This window comes from Bufo gargarizans, unplaced genomic scaffold, assembly GCF_014858855.1.
Source record: "Bufo gargarizans isolate SCDJY-AF-19 unplaced genomic scaffold, ASM1485885v1 original_scaffold_2037_pilon, whole genome shotgun sequence".
Lineage (NCBI taxonomy): Eukaryota > Metazoa > Chordata > Amphibia > Anura > Bufonidae > Bufo > Bufo gargarizans.
Window position 1 is genome coordinate 48,981 of NW_025334615.1, and position 20,237 is coordinate 69,217.

Consider the following 20,237-nt stretch of genomic DNA (forward strand, 5'->3'; position numbering starts at 1 on the left):
TCCACAGATCCCCCACATGACAGTGCGTCATCCACAGATCCCCCATAATAGTGTCATGCACAGACCACCATTAATTCAAAACCCACCAAAAGCACACCTTTTGGTTAAAAATTATTTTATTTTTTTTCCTCCTCAAAAACCTAGGTGCGTCTTATATGCCGGTGCATCTTATAGGGCGAAAAATACGGTACTCTCAAATCCAAATCACTGAATATCTAAATTAAGCCTCTCCATCATCGGAGCTTTCAGAAAAGCTGAGATCCCTTAGACTGCAGCTTAGGGAAAGTTTTCTACATAAATATGAACTTTCACTGAAGAAAGTAAAAGCTATGTACTACTCCTAAGCCAATAAGGCTGGCAGCTTACTAGCAAAGAGAATTAAATTCAAAGCCCTAAAACCACGCATCGCGTATCTTTGGGACCCCTCTAAAACCCAAAAGATCTACGACCCTAAGGCTATCGCCAATAGATTTATGTCCTATTACTCCCAACTATACAACCTATCAGAGGAACTGGGCTTTAACCCAGTATCATCTCAAGAGATAGAGGATTTTCTAGAGTCCCTAGCACTACCATCCCTTGATAAACAGCATCAAGATTCATTATGGAGGAGATCATTCGAAAAATAACTCAGCTGCCTCACCATAAAAGTACTGGCCCAGACGGTCTCGCTAACTCATATTATAACATTTTCTCAAAAGTTTTAACCCCTCACCTCCACGCATCCCTGTCTCGCGCCATGACAGAGGGGAGAATGCCTAGCGAAATGCTAGAGGCAGTCATTGTAACTTTGCCAAAATCAGGACCATCAGTCCCCCAAAAATTCTGACCAATCTCCCTATTGAATACAGACCTCAAGATTTACGTGAAACTACTTGCGAATAGACTAGCAAAAATCATACCATCCCTAGTGGCCCCTGATCAAGTGGGATTCGTACAGCGTCACAGATAATTCTAGAAGAGTATTAAACTTAATAGACTTCGTCGGCCGGGCCGGGATGCCTCAGTGTTTGTTACTCTGGACGGACGCTGAGAAGGCATTTGACCGCGTTAATTGGTCTTTTGTCTTCTCGGTGCTCCACAAGATAGGATTCCCGGAACACACGGTAACGGCGATAAAAGCGCTGTACACCGGACAGTCTGCCCGAGTCCTGGCTAATGGGGTTTTGTCTGACCTGTTTATCTTGTCCAACGGCACCATGCAGGGGTGTCTTCTATCACCTCTCATATTTATACTATCACTTGAACCTTTAGCTCAAGCAATTCGCCAGACATCTGAAATAGAAGGGGTACAGATTGGAAACAGACAACACCGTCTGTCATTGTACGTGGATGATATCATCCTTACCTTAACCAGCCTCGCTTCATCCTTGGAATCAGTGATGAGAATTATTCACTCATATGGGACTCTCTCATACTACAAGGTTAATGAGGGTAAATCTCAAGCCCTTCCCTTATGGCTTTCGAGCAGATCCTTGGCACACTTAAAGAAACAATTCCCCTTAGATTGGCAGGAGTCTGAAGTGCAATACTTGGGATTTAAAGTAACTGCTACTCCCCAGAGTTTATATAAAGCTAATTTCCTTCCTATCCTTCGGTTACTGCAAGCAGAGCTAGACAATATGGCTAAGACTGAAATGTCAAGGATGGGATGCATTGCTGCTTTCCAACAGCATACGCTCCTGAAGCTGTTGTACTTATTTAGGACCATACTCATACCGATCCCTTCTTCCTTTTTTAACGCAACCAATAGGATGTTAAAGGAAACCTGTCACCGGGATTTTGTGTATAGAGCTGAGGACATGGGTTGCTAGGTGGCCACTAGCACATCCGCAATACCCAGTCCCCATAGCTCTGTGTGCTTTTATTGTGTAAAAAAACTATTTGATACATATGCAAATTAACCCGAGATGAGTCCAGCGTGAAGGAGCCCAGCACCGCCCCGCATCCTCAGAATCTCCTCCTTGCTCCCCAACGTCAGAAAGCTAGAGCGCCGCAATCTCGCGATGCGTCATAGTGTTCCTTCCCTGTGCTGGCATCAGCCTCAGGGAAGGAACTGAGCATACGCTAGCTCACGCATCGCAAGATTACGGCGCTCTAGCTTTTTTGATGTCGGGGAGCAAGGAGAAGATTCTGAGGATGCGGGGCGGTGCTGGGCTCCTTCACGCTGGACTCATCTCAGATAAGTTTGCATATGTATCAAATCGTTTTTTTTTTACACAATAAAAGCACACAGAGCTATGGGGACTGGGTATTGCGGATGTGCTAGCGGCCATCTAGCAACCCATGTCCTCAGCTCTATACACAAAATCCCTTATGTGTAAATATAAAAGGAATGGTGGTCTGAGTCTACCCAATATTTTTGATTACTATTTAGCCTCAAGAATAAACCAACTGAGGGACTGGTGGGTGGGTGATACGGGCAAACACTGGGTACACTTTGAGCAGTCACAAGCCCCAGTGCGGAACATGCAGGCACTTCTCATGGCCTCTATGCACAACGTTTTTTCTAGTCTCACCCCGCCTACTTCATATTGACCTCTGTGCCCCTATGGAAGACCTATCATGAAAGAGGTAAAGGCACAACAGTTTCTTTGGCCCACCTTACACCAATCGAATCCCTACAATGCATTGTCCCGGACCTGTCTTTGAAGTCCTGGAGGGACAGAGGAATCAGTAAAGTGGGTGACGTGCTGACTCACTCCTCCTTACAGTCCTTTGAAGAAATACAAAGGACATATAATATTCTACACCAAGAATTCTACAAATACCTAAGAATTAGGCATCTTTTGACAGATAACCCCTCATTCAAAACTAAGGGGAACCTGCAACTCCTAACACAATGGTCCCTGACAGGTGCTGATCAATCAGGGATCAAACCAATCTACTCATATTTGGACGATAAAGAGTCCTTTACCAAAACGGCCCCTTTCTTAGCGTAGGAAGCAGACCTGAAACAGAATTTCTCCCTAGCTCAATGATCCACACAATCAGATTTGCAGAATCCAACCTTAAATGTACATCAAACTTTGAATCTTACATGAAAACAGTGCTCCGGGGGTATTTCACCCCAATGAGACTTAGTGCAATATTTCCAGGTTCGTCTTGTATTTGCTGGAGGGAATATGGTGGCAAAGCGTCACTTGTTCATATACTATGGGAATGTTCTCAGATATCTGCATTGTGGTCCCAGGTGTTTAATGCTGTTTCTGATGCGGCTGGATGTCAGATGGCCCCAGACCCTGCCCTGGCTCTATTGCTGATTGACCTCACAAAAATACCTTACAGATTTAGGACAATCGCGATGCACTTATTCCTCGCCACCGAGCTTGCAATCACAACAAAGTGGAAAAGCACAACTACCCCTGATTATCAGGAGATAGTGAGAGCTGTAGAAGTAACCAGATTGTACGAACAAAGGTTAGCTCCCAAAAATTTTACAATCAGCAAGTATGAAAGGGATTGGTCATCCTGGAGCTGTCTGTATCCAACATCAACCACTGCATCAGGCTCTGAAGGCAGGGATTCTCGGGAGGTGGTGAGGGACATGACAGAGCCAACGGACTCTATAATCACAGTTTAGGATTATTATACATCTCACAGATTATTAAGGATTTGTTGATGGCACTGCTCTATATGTTTTTGTTCCTTCCTGTTTATTTCTTTTTGTTTATTATGCTGGAAAAAAAAATAGGAGAATATTGCTCAGATGTAATCCTCTCAATTCAGGACTCGAATGATACCATATGCTTATTGTACATGTCCATGTGACAGAGCATATACTCTAATAAAAAACTATTGATCATAAATTGTCCCCTATAGTAGACCCAGTAGTCGAAGAAAGGAAAAAAAAAATATTCCTCTTTCGGGAGGGAACTTGTGGCCACAGGCCAGGAACATAAGTACCTGATGCTCCTAGTGTTAATTAATGCTAAGACTGGCAGATTGATCTGTACCTGACCGGCGGCCATGATGAGGACTCGCATGTCATCACCTGCACTCCCAACGAGAGGACATCAACATGTCCTTCCAGCCCAGGAAAGAAGACCATGGAGTGGTGAGTAAAGCCAGCACTACTACACTCACTGCTCCGGCGCTGCAATCTGGTCACTGTATCCAGCAAACATGCTGGCTTTCAGCAGGACAAAAAATGCTACATGCAACATGCTACATGCCGGATCCAATTACAGTGAATGGGGTCAGCGGATCCGACTGCCAGCCTAATCCAGACAGGCAGTCACAATGAGAGCTTTTGTTCTTTCAACAGTAAGAAAGGGGCGGATTCTAGAGATGTTTTTGAGGTGCAGGCGGCATGACCGGGCAAGCAGTTGAATATGGAGGGTGAAGGATAGATCAGTGTGAAACTCTTGATTAATCTTTGGATAAAGTTCACATTTGCACTGGTTGTTTCTAACGGGTTGTTTATAAAAATACTGTAAAGTTAGACACACTAAACATACAACTCCAGGAACTGCAACACAGGCCCCGGTCTCGTATATAGCAACCTCTCTCTACTACTCTTGTAACGTGCTTCATGTATCTGACACTTTCCAATCCTCAAAAGAATCAATCTAAGTCAAAGAATATCTCTTCTGAAAAGCATATAACCTGGCCTAAAAGTTTCCCTTATCCAGTTTTCCACCTCCTCCAATTGACAAGCCTAGAGCTACTTCTTTCTTGACCTCCTGTGTCTGTTCCCTATTTTAAATTAATGTTATAATGGGTTAAATTGCGCTATATAAAATAAATAATGTATGCAGAGTGTACTTTAACTTTGCTTGTACTATTCACAGCTATTTGTTGTGAATAGCAATTATACCGGCATTCTAGTACACTCTGCCAGAGGCAGGGTGTAATAGGACCAGTAGCATGCCAGGCAGGGCTGTGGAGTCGGAGTCGAAGCTAGTTTTGGGTGGAATCAGTTAGTAGAAATGTATCCACTCAATCGTAACCTGTTTGGGACACATGACGTTCCGGTACGGCATGTTATCCTGGTACTTAAGGACACATGACGTACCGGTACATCATGCGTATTCCCGATTAGCGGTGATCGGAACAAGGTGCCTGCTCAAATCATTGAGCAGGCACCTTGGCTAAATGCACGGGGCGGTCCCGTGACTCCCCCCCCCCCCCGTGTCGGCGATTCAATTCAGACCTGCGGTTTGCGGCTTTTTATGGTGCGGCGGCGGGCGCAGGTGGCATCGGGTTCCCGTGGGGCTGTAGGCTGTAGGGGGGACCTGATGGCATGAAAGGCAGCGCAATGCCTTCCTGAGGCATCAGCGCTGCCTTCCTGTGACGAGCCTGTGAGATCCAGCCTCCTGGATCTCACAGGCCGGAAGCTGTATGAGTAATACACACTGTATTACTCATACAGCCAATGCATTCCAATACAGAAGTATTGGAATGCATTGTAAAGGATTAGACCCCGAAAAATTTAAGTCCCAAAGTGGGACAAAAAATAAAGTGAAAAAAATGTTGAAAAAATAAAGTTTCCCCCCCCAAAATTAAAAGTTTCAAGTAAAAATAAACAATAGAATAGACATATTAGGTATCGCTGCGTCTGTATCGACCGACTCTATAAACATATCACATGACCTAACTCCTCAGATGAACACTGTAAAAAATAAAAACTGTGCTAAATAAACAATTTTTTTGTCACCTTACATCACAAAAAGTGCAATAGCAAGCGATCAAAGAGTCATATGCACCCCAAAATAGTGCCAATCAAACAGTCATCTCATCCTGCAAAAAATGAGACCCAGATAAGATAATTGCCCACAAAATGAAAAAACTATGGCTCTCAGAATATGGAGACACTAAAACACGATTATTATTTTTTGTTTCAAAAATGATATTATTGTGTAAAACTTACATAAATAAAAAAAGTATACATATTAGGTATCGCGCATCCATAATAACCTGCTCTATAAAAATATCACATGACCTAACCCCTCAGGTGAATACCGTTAAAAAAAAGTGTAAAAAAAACAATTTTTGGTCACCTTACATCACAAAAACTGTAATAGCAAGCGATCAAAAAGTCATACGCACCCCAAAATAGTGCCAATCAAACTGTCATATCATCCCGCAAAATTCATACCCTGCCCAAGATAATCACCCAAAAACTGAAAAAACTATGGCTCTCAGACTATGGAAACACTAAAACATGTTTTTTGGGGTGTCATTTTACATATACCCATGCTGGGTGAGATAAATATCTTGGCAAAAGACAACTTTTACAATTTTTTTATACAAAGTTGGCATTTGACCAAGATATTTCTCATACCCAGCATGGGTATATGTAAAAATACACCCCAAAACACATTCCCCAACTTCTCCTGAGTACGGCGATTCCACATGTGTGACACTTTTTTGCAGCCTAGGTGGGCAAAGGGGCCCACATTCCAAAGAGCACCTTTCAGATTTCACAGGCCATTTTTTACAGATTTTGATTTCAAACTACTTCGCACGCATTTGGGACCCTAAAATGCCAGGGCAGTATAACTACCCCACAAGTGACCCCATTTTGGAAAGAAGACACCCCAAGGTATTTCGTGATGGGCATAGTGAGTTCATGGAAGTTTTAATTTTTTGTCACAAGTTAGTGGAATATGAGAGTTTGTAAGAAAAAGAAAAAAAGAAAAAATCATAATTTTCCGCTAACTTGTGACAAAAAATAAAAAATTCTAGGAACTTGCCATGCCCCTCACGGAATACCTTGGGGTGTCTTCTTTCCAAAATCGGGTCACTTGTGGGATAGTTATACAGCCATGGCATTTTAGGGGCCCAGATGCGTGAGAAGTAGTTTGAAATCAAAATCTGTAAAAAATGGCCTGTGAAATCAGAAAGGTGCTCTTTGGAATGTGGGCCCATTTGCCCACCTAGGCTGCAAAAAAGTGTCACACATGTGGTATCGCCGTACTCAGGAGAAGTTGGGGAATGTGTTTTGGCGTGTCATTTTACATATACCCATGCTGGGTGAGATAAATATCTCAGCAAAAGTCAACTTTTCCCATTTTTTTATACAAAGTTGGCATTTGACCAAGATATTTCTCTCACCCAGCATGGGTATATGTAAAATGACACCCCAAAACACATTCCCCAACTTCTCCTGAGTACGGCGATACCACATGTGTGAGACTTTTTTGCAGCCGAGATGCGCAAAGGTGCCCAAATTCCTTTTAGGAGGGCATTTTTAGACATTTGGATCCCAGACTTCTTCTCACGCTTTAGGGCCCCTAAAAGCCAGGGCAGTATAAATACCCCACATGTGACCCCATTTTGGAAAGAAGACACCCCAAGGTATTCAATGAGGGGCTTTCCTGCTAACTTGAGACCAAAATTTTAATCTTTCATGGACTCAATATGCCCCTCAGCGAATACCTTGGGGTGTCTTCTTTCCAAGACGGTGTTATTTGTGGGGTGTTTGTACTGCCCTGGCATTTGAGGGTCTCCGCAATCATTACATGTATGGCCACCATTAGGAGTTTCTGCTATTCTCCTTATATTGAGCATACGGGTAATGAGATTTTTTTTTTCCGTTCAGCCGCTGGGCTGAAAGAAAAAATGAACGGCACAGATTTCTTCATTTGCATCGATCAATGTGGATGAAAAAATCTCTGCCCAAAAAAAAAAAAGGAGGGGAAAGGCGTCTGCCAGGACATGGAGCTCCGCCCAACATCCATACCCACTTAGCTCGTATGCCCTGGCAAACACGATTTCTCCATTCACATCAATCGATGTGGATGAATAAATCATTGCCGGGATTTTTTATTTTTTTTATATATACAAAGTGTTTGCTAAAGCATATGAACACCGCCACCTCCTCAGCGCATATGTCTTGGTAAACGTATCTTTTACTGCAGAGGAGAAATCTCGTCTTGCAGCGCCGCATACACCGACTTGTGTGTAATCTGACAGCAGCGCAATGCAATTTTATTAACTTTATAATAACTTTAGAACAGAACATATAAACTTTATTTAACTTTTGAAACTGAACGTTAACTTATGCACTTTGTCCCAGGTGAAAGGAGAGGTTTGCAGCAGCTGTGTGTGAATGGGCCCTAATAGCCCTGTGTGCCTGTCCTCTGAGATGCAATCCCTATGCTAAGTGTACCTGTGTGTGGTACTTCCGGAAACAGTCTCCAAAGCATAGGGCAGGGTGGTCAGGGAAGTCAGGACAGAAATAGCGGGTGTCACGCCTTATTCCACTCCTGCTACAGACACGACATCTTTTTCGGGGTGACGGTTGGGTTGAGGTACCAGCACTGACATTGGGGAAATGTCGCTCGTGTAGACGGCTAACTACACTGGTGGATGGGGCCACGGAACCTCCTGGATACAGGAGGTTCTCGATGATCTCTTCCTGAAATTTGAGGAAGGATCCTGTTCTCCCAGCCTTACTGTAGAGAACAAAACTATTATATGCAGCTAATTGAATTAAATATACAGACACCTTCTTATACCAGCGTCTGGTGCGTCGGGAAACTAAATACGGAGACAACATCTGGTCATTGAAGTCCACCCCTCCCATGAGCAAATTATAGTCGTGGACACAGAGGGGCTTTTCAATGACTCTGGTTGCTCGCTCAATTTGGATTGTTGTGTCTGCGTGAATGGAGGAGAGCATGTAAACGTCACACTTATCTCTCCATTTCACTGCGAGCAGTTCTTCGTTACACAAGGCAGCCCTCTCCCCCCTTGCAAGACGGCTGGTAACGAGCCGTTGGGGGAAGCCCGCGTGACTAGTTCACGCGGTGCCACAGCAGCCAATCTGTTCTAGGAACAAATGCCTGAAGAGGGCCACACTTGTGTAGAAATTGTCCACATAAAGATGGCACCCCTTGCCAAATAAGGGTGACACCAAGTCACAGACTGCCTTCCCACTGCTCCCCAGGTAGTCAGGGCAACTGACCGGCTCCAGGGTCTGATCTTTTCCCTCATAGATCCGAAATTTGTGGGTATAGCCTGTGGCCCTTTCACAGAGCTTACACAATTTGACCCCATACCGGGCGCGCTTGCTTGGGATGTATTGTTTGAAGCCAAGGCGCCCGGTAAAATGTATTAGGGACTCGTCTACGCAGATGTTTTGCTCAGGGGTATACAAATCTGCAAATTTCTGGTTGAAGTGGTCTATGAGGGGCCGAATTTTGTGGAGCCGGTCAAAAGCTGGGTGGCCTCTGGGACGGGAGGTGGTGTTATCACTAAAGTGCAGGAAACGCAGGATGGCCTCAAATCGTGCCCTGGACATGACAGCAGAGAACATGGGCATGTGATGAATTGGGTTCGTGGACCAATATGACCGCAATTCATGCTTTTTGGTTAGACCCATGTTGAGGAGACAGCCCAGAATTTTTTTTAATTCGGAAACTCCACCGGAAAGGCTGGGCATAAAAGCTTCCCGGGTTGGCGGATATAAATTGAGTGGCATACCGGTTTGTTTCTGCCACAACTAAGTCCAAGAGCTCCGCAGTCAAGAACAGCTCAAAAAATCCCAGGGCCGAACTGATCTGAGCTGTCTCAACCCGAACTCCAGACTGGGCGGTGAAAGGGGGAACTAATGGTGCGGCTGAAGTTGGGGACTGCCAATCAGGATTTGCCAGCACCTCAGGGATTCTAGGGGGTCTACGGGCCTGTCTGTGCGGTGGCTGCGACGGGGTAACTACTGCACGTGCCACCGTACCAGCTTCAACTGCCCTTCTGGTGCTCGCCACGTCACCATGTTGTACGGCAGTGCTGGTACTACAAACCGGATTCCCAAAAAGTTGGGACACTAAACAAATTGTGAATAAAAACTGAATGCAATGATGTGGAGATGGCAAATGTCAATATTTTATTTGTAATAGAACAGATGAAACGTTTAATCCGAGTAAATGTATCATTTTAAAGGAAAAATACGTTGATTCCAATTTTCACGGTGTCAACAAATCCCCCAAAAGTTGGGACAAGTAGCAATAAGAGGCTGGAAAAAGTAAATTTGAGCATAACGAAGAGCTGGAAGACCAATTAACACTAATTAGGTCAATAATTGGCAACATGATTGGGTATAAAAAGAGCTTCTCAGAGTGGCAGTGTCTCTCAGAAGCCAAGATGGGTAGAGGATCACCAATTCCCACAATGTTGCGCAGAAAGATAGTGGAGCAATATCAGAAAGGTGTTATTACCCAGCAAAAAATTGCAAAGACTTTGCATCTATCATCATCAACTGTGCATAACATCATCCGAAGATTCAGAGAATCTGGAACAATCTCTGTGCGTAAGGGTCAAGGACGTAAAACCATACTGGATGCCCGTGATCTCCGGGCCCTTAAACGACACTGCACCACAAACAGGAATGCTACTGTAAAGGAAATCACAGAATGGGCTCAGGAATACTTCCAGAAACCATTGCCAGTGAACACAATCCACCGTGCCATCCGCCGTTGCCAGCTGAAACTCTACAGTGCAAAGAAGAAGCCATTTCTAAGCAAGATCCACAAGCTCAGGCGTTTTCACTGGGCCAGGGATCATTTAAAATGGAGTGTGGCAAAATGGAAGACTGTTCTGTGGTCAGACGAGTCACGATTCGAAGTTCTTTTTGGAAATCTGGGACGCCATGTCATCCCAACCAAAGAGGACAAGAACAACCCAAGTTGTTATCAACGCTCAGTTCAGAAGCCTGCATCTCTGATGGTATGGGGTTGCATGAGTGTGTGTGGCATGGGCAGCTTGCATGTCTGGAAAGGCACCATCAATGCAGAAAAATATATTCAGGTTCTAGAACAACATATGCTCCCATCCAGACGTCATCTCTTTCAGGGAAGACCCTGCATTTTTCAACAAGATAATGCCAGACCACATTCTGCATCAATCACAACATCATGGCTGCGTAGGAGAAGGATCCGGGTACTGAAATGGCCAGTCTGCAGTCCAGATCTTTCACCTATAGAGAACATTTGGTGCATCATAAAGAGGAAGGTGCAACAAAGAAGGCCCAAGACGATTGAACAGTTAGAGGCCTGTATTAGACAAGAATGGGAGAGCATTCCTATTTCTAAACTTGAGGAACTGGTCTCCTCGGTCCCCAGACGTCTGTTGAGTGTTGTAAGAAGAAGGGGAGATGCCACACAGTGGTAAAAATGGCCTTGTCCCAACTTTTTCGGGATTTGCTGACACCATGAAATTCTGATTCAACATATTTTTCCCTTAAAATGGTACATTTTCTCAGTTTAAACTTTTGTTCCGTGATTTATGTTCTATTCTGAATAAAATATTAGAAGTTGGCACCTCCACATCATTGCATTCAGTTTTTATTCACGATTTGTATAGTGTCCTAACTTTTTTGGAATCCGGTTTGTAGGTCCAGGGAGGGCTGCGCTGCTGGTGTATGCCTGCTGCCCTTGAAGCGGACTCTGCGCAACCTGTGGTCTAGCGACACGGGGCCGGGTACGCCTGGTGGTATCAGGGACCTCAACCTCCTCGTCCGAACTTTGGGTCAGACTGCCACTGCTTTCTACAGGTTCATATTCTGACCTGCTAGATTCATCAGATGAGGGTTCCCATTCCTCATCCGACTGGGTCAGAAGCCTGTAGGCCTCTTCAGAAGAATACCCCCTGTTTGACATTTGGGCTACTAAATTTAGGGGTATTCCCTAAGACTACCCAAGAAAAAAAGCAAGCCTGTCTTACAAATGGGAGTCTAGCGAAGTACCGGAGGCCGCTGCGGTTGATAAAAAATATCAAAACAGATTTTTTTATCGCCGCAGCGCTTGTAAAGTGATTGTGCAGTGATCAAAAAAAATAATTTTTTTGTCACTGCGGCGGGGCGGGGGCGTGGGTGCACGCCCGTGTGGGCGACCGATCAGGCCTGATCGGGCAAACACTGCATTTTGGGTGGAGGGCGAACTAAGGTGACACTAATACTATTATAGATCTGACTGTGATCAGTTTTGATCACTTACAGATACTATAAAAGTACAAAAGCTGATTAGCGATACACTAATCAGCGAATAAGTGACTGCGGTGCGGTGGGCTGGGCGCTAAACGATCGCTAAACTACCTAACCAAGGGGCCTAAACTATCCCTAAAACCTAACAGTCAATACCAGTGAAAAAAAAAAGTGACAGTTTACACTGATCAGTTTTTTCCCTTTCACTAGTGATTGACAGGGGCAAGAAGGGGTGATCATGGGGTTAATTGGGGTGATAGGGGGTGATCTGGGGGCTAAGTGTTGTGTCTTGTGTACTCACTGTGATGCCTGCTCCTCTGCTGAGACCAACCGACGAAAAGGACCAGCAGAGGAGCAGGGAAGCCATTTAACACATCATATTTACAAATATAATGTGTTATCTGGCTTCTGATTCGTTTTTTTAAAAATCATCAGCTTGCCAGCCACGATCATTGGCGGGCAAGCTGATGATGTGACCCCCCTCTAACTTTTGCCGGCCCGCGATGCGCATGCGCGGGCCGGCTAAGCGCGTCATCTCGCGTCTCGCGAGATGACGCGTATATGCGTGACTGTGCCTGGGACTGCCGCCACCGGAACGCGATCCTGCGTTAGGCGGTCCGGAGGCGGTTAAATTGACCAGAATATCAAGGATGGCGTTAACCCCAATGCACATTTCGGCGTGCGGACGAAGGCACACCAAAATGTGCGTCAGGGTAATGTCATCCTGGTTTGCATTTATAATGATTGTTTATGCAACTATAGATCACTATATTTGCTGCATCATGTTTTAATATGTATTTACATAATTCTACGCATATCCCTATATTGTGTGTGCTACCAGGATGGTGTTTTCTTCTGTCACTTTTTCCTTTTTAACATCAACATCCTTTAATATTTATTTCATGCACTAAAGCGCTACTATATTCCGCAGCACTTCACAGACATTTTATGCACTAAAGCACTACTATATTCCGCACCACTTCAGACATTAGCATCCAACTGTCCCCAATGGGGCTCACAATCTAAGGTCCCTATCAGTATGTCTTTGGAGTGTGGGAGGAAACCGGAGAACCCAGAGGAAACCCACACAAACACGGGGAGAACATACAAACTCCATACAGATGTTGTCCTTGGTTGGATTCGAACCAAGGACCCCAGCACTGCAAGTCAACAGTGCTAACCACTAAGCCACTTTGCTCAGGAATTGGGGAGAGGCTGGAAAATTAAAACCAAAAATTGCGTGGTGCATAATTTTAAAGTATGTTTCACGCCACGTTTCATTTATCACACACTGGCGGACCTTGCCCCAGCCCTCCAGGATTTTTCCCCCAATCTCATCATCCATGGTAATGCGTTCCCATTTCTTAAACAGAGTGGATGGCTTCGGGAAATTACCTGGGAGTGCCTTATATAACCACGAGAGAGATACTGTTTGAGGAGAGAAACTGAGAATATCGTCAAAGGAGTTCTTAGTCGCCTCCCTTGACAAGTCTCGTAACCTGTGTGTACAGAAACCCAGAGTCTGCATAATCAGCAAAAAATGGGAATCAGGCAGGGCATATTATTCCTTCAGTTTCTTAGGGGTCAGCCATCGTTTCTCCTCTCGGTGCATCAGATGTTCCGCCCTGACCAACCCTCTAGACTCCCATAGCTCAGAGAGTCCTGTGCGATTCCCCTGGGGGAACTCGGGATGTCCCCACAGCGGCATCCACTTAGAGATCGAATAAGACAGGCCAACTGTTTTCCTAATTGCCTTCCAAGCTGTCACCATATGCCTTAACCGCCTCCGGACCGCCTAACGTAGGATTGCGGTCCGGAGGCAGACGGTTTGTTCCTCTTCGACGCGCCGGCGCGTCATCTCGCAAGATTTCCTGTGAACGCGCGCAAAGGACAGGTAAACGAGTTCATCTACAGTCTGCCAGCGGCGATCATTCGCTGGCAGGCTGTAGATGCGATTTTTTTAACCCTTGAAAGGTATATCAGACGCTGTTTTGTTAACGCTGTATAGACTCCCTGATCACCCCACTGTCATTGATCACCCCCCTGTAAGGCTCCATTCAGACGTCCGTATGTGTTTTGCGGATCCACAAAACACATACGGACGTCTGAATGGAGCCTTACAGGGGGGTGATCAATGACAGGGGGATGATCACCCCATATAGAATCCCTAATCACCCCCCATGTAAGGCTCCATTCAGACATCCGTATGTGTTTTGCGGATCGACGGATCCATGGATCTGCAAAACACATACGGACGTCTGAATGGAGCCTTACAGGGGGGTGATCACCCCATATAGACTCCCTGATCACCCCCCTGTCATTGATCACCCCCCTGTAAGGCTCCATTCAGACGTCCGTATGTGTTTTGCGGATCCATGGATCCGCAAAACACATACGGACGTCTGAATGGAGCCTCCCCTTTATGAAACCCACTTGCGAGGGGCCTATCAGGGCAGGCATTAGGAGGCTCAGTCTATCAGCCAGGATTTTGGTCAAAATCTTAAGATCCTGGTTGATAAGCGAGATCGGGCGATATAAACCCGGATCCTGAAGGTCCTTATTGGGCTTTAGTATCAATTTAATGTAGGCTACATTGATGTGGGCGGGGAAACCACCCGTATGCAGGAGGCGATTGAAGTATTGAACTAGGGTGGGGGCGAGGTGATCTTGTAGCATCTTATAGAATGCCCCTGAAAACCCGTCAGGGCCTGGCGCTTTCCCGTTATGTAAGGAACGTATAATATGTAGGACTTCCTCAGCCGATATTTCAACATTCAGGCTCCCCCGCTGTTTCTCCATCAGGGACGGTAGTTTGATTGCTGATAAAAAACATTCGCCCTCCTCCTGTTCCCCTCGGGTGTCCCTATAAAGCCGCTCATAATACTTTCCTAGCAGTTCATTTATCAGCCTGGGGTTTGTGTGAATAGCTCCGTCATCACCTTTCAATGATGTAATGACCGTGGGAGCCCTCCTTCCCTTAGCTAAATTTGCTAGCATTTTGGCCAACTTATTCCCAAATCGGAAAAGATCCGACTGATATTCTGATCGATACATGGCTTCCCGCCTATCAACCCATAATTAAAAATTGCTTCTAGCTGCCATCCAGGCATCTTTTTGCTGACCTGAGGCCACCTGAATAAATCAAGTGTATGCTAGTCGGAGGGCCGTGCTAGCTTCCTGATATTGTTTAGCCACCACTTTGCGCAAGTTGCTCACATAGCTAAGTACCCGACCCCTCAGGACTGCTTTAGCGGTCTCTCAATGGATCGAAACATCTGATGCACCAACCTCGTATTGTATCTCTGAAGTTGTCATCTTTGGCCAGGAACGAAGGAAAACGCCACAGGAAATCTGTCCCTCTAGGGTATGTATTCTGCAAGCAGCTGGAAACGGGTGAGTGATCAGAGATAAGTAAGTCATGAATTTCAAAGGAGACTACCTTAGAAGACATATGTGATGACACAAAGAGATAGTCTATATGAGACCAAGCATTGTGCGCATGGGAGAAGTGCGTGTATTACCTATCATCGGGGTGTAGAGAGCGCCAGGTATCATATAAGCCCGTAGAGGCCAAGAGAGGCCTCTGTGCACCCACAAACCCCTCAGCTCTTTTCCGATCTTCCAGAACAGAGGCAATTGAGTTAAAGTCGCCACCCACAATTCTATTATGGGTTCCGTCCGCATGTACTCTGTTCTCAAGAAGAGCATAAAAAGGCGCATTAGTGTCATTCGGGGCATATACATTATGGATACTATATGATGTCCCCTCAAATTCAAGCAGCAACCTATGCCATCTGCCCTCGCTATCATGGGATTCTGATAACACTGTCCATGATAAATTCTTGTGGAGCAGTGTAAGCACTCCTGCCCTGCGCTCCCTGGCTGAGGATCCGTAAACAAAGCCCCCCCCAAAACTTTTTCAATCGAAAGAAATTCTGTAGGAGAACTATGTCAGGCTGGAGGCGTTTTAAATGAAGCAAAATTTTGGAGCGCTTCTGTGGTGAGGGGTTACCCCTTGAAGTTCCAGGAGATGATTCGCATTTTCAGCTCTGATTTTCACGGATCCCCGGGCAGAGAGAGCAGCGGGTGGGTAGGGGAAAAGGAAGGGAGGAAAAGGGGGAAGAACACACAAAAAAAATGAAAAACAATATATAACACTGCCTGTAAATATAGCAGATGATACCCGCCAGGCACCAAGGCTAGATGGTGTTTGCCTTCTCTAAATCTGGTTGTTGACTTTTCTTTTTTTCCGCCATGGCAGAACTCCCGTATACACTGCCTAAACAATAACAACCAGTAAGGCTAAATTATCAAAACCCCGTAAATTAGATAAACTCCTGGCCAAAAGTACCTGGATGCGTACCGTGCATGGGCCAGAAAGACAAGAACTGCTCAGGTCCGGGTGCCGCCCCCGTAGTAGTCCCTGAGGTTGAGTCTCGCTTGAGTCTAATGCACTTCAGCGTCCCCTTCTGGAGTGCCTTCCCGAGCCGTTCCGTGAACGGTCACTTCCCCTGCGGGTCTTTGGTTCCGCTGACGGCTTTGGTGTAGACCACTGAGGAGATAGGGCGACGTCACGAAGCTCCGAGTCTAAGATCCCACCGATAGCCTCCTCCACCTCAGAGGGGGATCTAAAAGTGACTGTACCTCCTTGTGCACGGTGGAGCCTCAGCACCGCCGGAAAAAGGAGCTGAAAGCGAATGTCCTTGTGATAAAGCTTGGTGCAAATAGGGCTGAAAGCCTTGCGTTTTTTCACAACATCTGCCGAAAAAACCTCAAAGAGCAAGATTCTGTGGCCCTTGATAGTGATTTGGTGTTGTCTCTTACGAAAGCTGTGTAGCAGGGCCACCTTATCGTTGAAGTCCAGCAGCTTAAAGATGACTTGACGCGGTCGTCCATCTCCGCCGCTACAGAGTCCCCGGCCGGGCTTTTTTCCAGGCCTATCCTGTGGGCGCGTTCCACCCTGCAGAAAAAATTTAGGCCGAGGGCCTCAGGTAGTTCCCTTTCACATAAGTCCAGAAGCTCAGGTTGCTTGATAGATTCGGGCAGACCCACCACCCTCGAATTATTGCGGCGGGACCTGTTCTCTAGGTCATCCACCTTTGAGCGCAAGTATTCCAGGGCATGCTGCTGCAATTGAATGACAGAATCAGAGTCCCCAATTTGTTGCTGGAGAGAGCACAGCTCTTTTTCCAAGTTCCCCACTTGAAGACTGGTCTGATTCACCTCCTCTCTCAGGGAGTTAAAGGAGGCCATTATAGTCGTCTCCAGTGTCTTCTGGATGTCCGGCATAATGCGCAGTGCCACTTCTATGGCCAGCTTTTTGTAATCCAGGGGGTCAGGGCTACCCCGGGGAGTCATATCTCCCTGGAGATTCTGGGAGCTCTCATCTTGAAACAGCAGCGGCTGGCTATCCGCCATCTTTGCGACGTCCTCTGAAGCTGCCTGCTGCGCACCTGTAAGTTTCTGTCCATTCCAAAGTAAGTATCGTTCCATCGGCGTCCAGGAGTAGGTAACTAATGTCAGCCACACTTCCCTCGGGGGTATGATCGCCTCCCCGCGCTGCTAAATGATTGCTGGAATCGGCTGTAAGCGGGAGCTACGGGCGTTGCTTCCTCACATGGCGGCGCTGGAACCGAAAGTCCTGATTCTACTTTTTACTGCCTACCACGACCATGGCAATGCTATCTGGATTATGTACACACTCAGCTTGTAATTGCTATCTGGAATGTACACATATTAAGCCTGCCATGACCTAGGATTGTATTCAGACTACGCCTTTTGCTTGATCCCTTGGTACTTCGCCCTGGTGTCTCTGACCTCCAAGGGTCAGCTTCCAACTTCACCAGGACTACTCCAGGAGGCCTGGTTGATTATCTGCAGTGAGGGCCACATCCCTGTACAGGGGTTAAAGGGTGAATACCAGGGAACAGCCAGGACAATGCCCTTAGGTTTAGCCCAAAGTCAAACTGGTTACTTTGCACAGTGTGTCTACGGTAGTTGCTATTTTACAGAAAAATCAAAATCTTTAAAAATTAATTTTTTCTTTGCATTGGCATATTTTGGCAAATTTTTGGGGATACATACGACTTTTTAATCACTATTTTTTTTGGGGAGTGGGCAGGGTGACCAAAAAACAGCAAATTACATATTGGTATATTTTAATAGTTTGGGCATTTTCAGATGCGGTGACACCAACTAAGTTTATTTTTTTATTACTTATTTGTATGTGTAAAATTGCCAAAGAGGGGGTGATTTGAATTTTTTTATACTTTTGTGAGGGTTGTATTTATATATTTTAACTTTTTACTGTATTTTTCAGGGGACTTGTTCTGATTGATATCCTGACAATAAGTGTTGTGCTCAATTGCTCCATCTAACAATGGCAGTATATATTGAACAATGTAATTACGTCAGACTCTCATCAAACAGTGATCAACTCAACTGCTCAGGCATATATGAAGAATCCAGATGAATTTATTCCCAGCTGAAATCTTGTAGTTATACACCAAAACAGTAGGTGAAAAGATGATAACTTGGCAGAGATCAGCAGAACATGAGACATCAGTGCAAGCTCATAACCAAAATGGCTACTACAAACAATAAGGAAGGAGGGGCTGAAAACATAGAGCACACATTCAGGGAGACAAGGGGGGGCAAACTTAAAGAGGACCTTTCACTAGAATAAAAAATCTAAACTACATGGAGAGCGGCGCCCAGGGATCTCCCTGCACTTACTATTATCCCTGGGCGCCGCTCCGTTCTCCCGGTATAGGCTACGGTGTCTTCATATGTTCGGCTCAACTGGGTGGAGCCTGCCAGCATCTCCTTTCTCTCCTGAGAGAAAAAAAACTCTCAGGCTATGAGCTGAGCGCTGCGATTGGCCAGCGCTACAGCCTGGGAGAAGGAGACGCCGGCAGGCTCCACCCAGTTGAGCCGAACATATGAAGATAGCAGAGCCTATACCGGGAGAACGGAGCGGCGCCCAGGGATAATAGTAAGTGCAGGGAGATCCCTGGGCGCCGCTCTCCATGTCTGTATGCTTCGTTTAGATTTTTTATTCTAGTGAAAGGTCCTCTTTAAGAAGCAATACAGTGCAATACAGAGATGACATTAATGATAATGAACTATGAAGACATGGGACATGACTGGACTTGTGCATGCTATCTTCTGATAGCTTGTCCAATAGACTGAAATAGAATACTACTGCATGTACAGGTCCATCATATTGTGCTAAGGGTTTAAAATAAAAAATCATCTTCTACTTTACTAAGCGGGGGTTTGCTGGTATAGGGCATTTGGTAGCACAATGAATCAGTGGTTAGCACTGTTGTCTTGCAGCGCTGGGGTCCTTGGTTCCAATAAGACCAAGGACAACATCTTCATGGAGTTTGTGTGCTCTGCACGTGTTTGCATGGGTTTCCTCCCATACTCCAAAGACATACTGACAGGGACCTTAGATTGAGAGCCCCATTGGGGACAGTGTGATGCTAATGTGTGTAAAGCGTTGGAATATGTCAGCGATAAGCGAGTATGATAAATAAAATAAATGTCACCTCTGCCGCCAATCACATTCCTCAGTGGTCTCACTGGAACATCCTGTAGACAAGCAGTAGTAGAAGGACTCGACCAGCACCGATAGAATGGCACAGGAGAAAGTGAGTATAAGAAGATTTTTTTTTTATTGTAAGCTATTGCAGGGCTTGTCTGGGATGTAATTCTCTTGGACAACCCCATTAAGGTGTGCTGAAACATTTTTTTAAATAAAATAACTAAAATTGTAATAACAGAGTACTAAAAAGTATCTCCAATTATGCAGCTGATTGCGTCTCAAGATAGAAGTAAAAAAATGCCGATGGGGGATGTGGCCCACAGTAAAGGCAGTCAGATAGCTTAGGCAGCCATACAATGCCTGAGGTCTCTACTGTGAAACTCTATCCATTCTCCCACCAAGCATCTTAAACTACAGGCAAAAGACATGGTCAACGACATTTGTGCAACACCAAAAGTTTATGCTTTTTACCCATATCAACGGGTCTAGATTTTAAAAAGGTTTCATAAACCTTGAGTACATACGGGTCTTCAGTGATCTTTTTCAGGCTATAAAATATACACAATATACGTTATTGGTTGTACATAAGATGTGAATGTCCCAATTAGTTAAAAGATATTTTTCAAAGGTGAAACAGTGGTAAATATTATAGGACACTACAGCACGACTGTAGATCTGTTCTAAATACTGCTATCTAGTCTTGGCATAACTGTGTAAGCTCTTACCAGCTCTTTAAGGGTTTGTCAATTTTTGACAACTTTT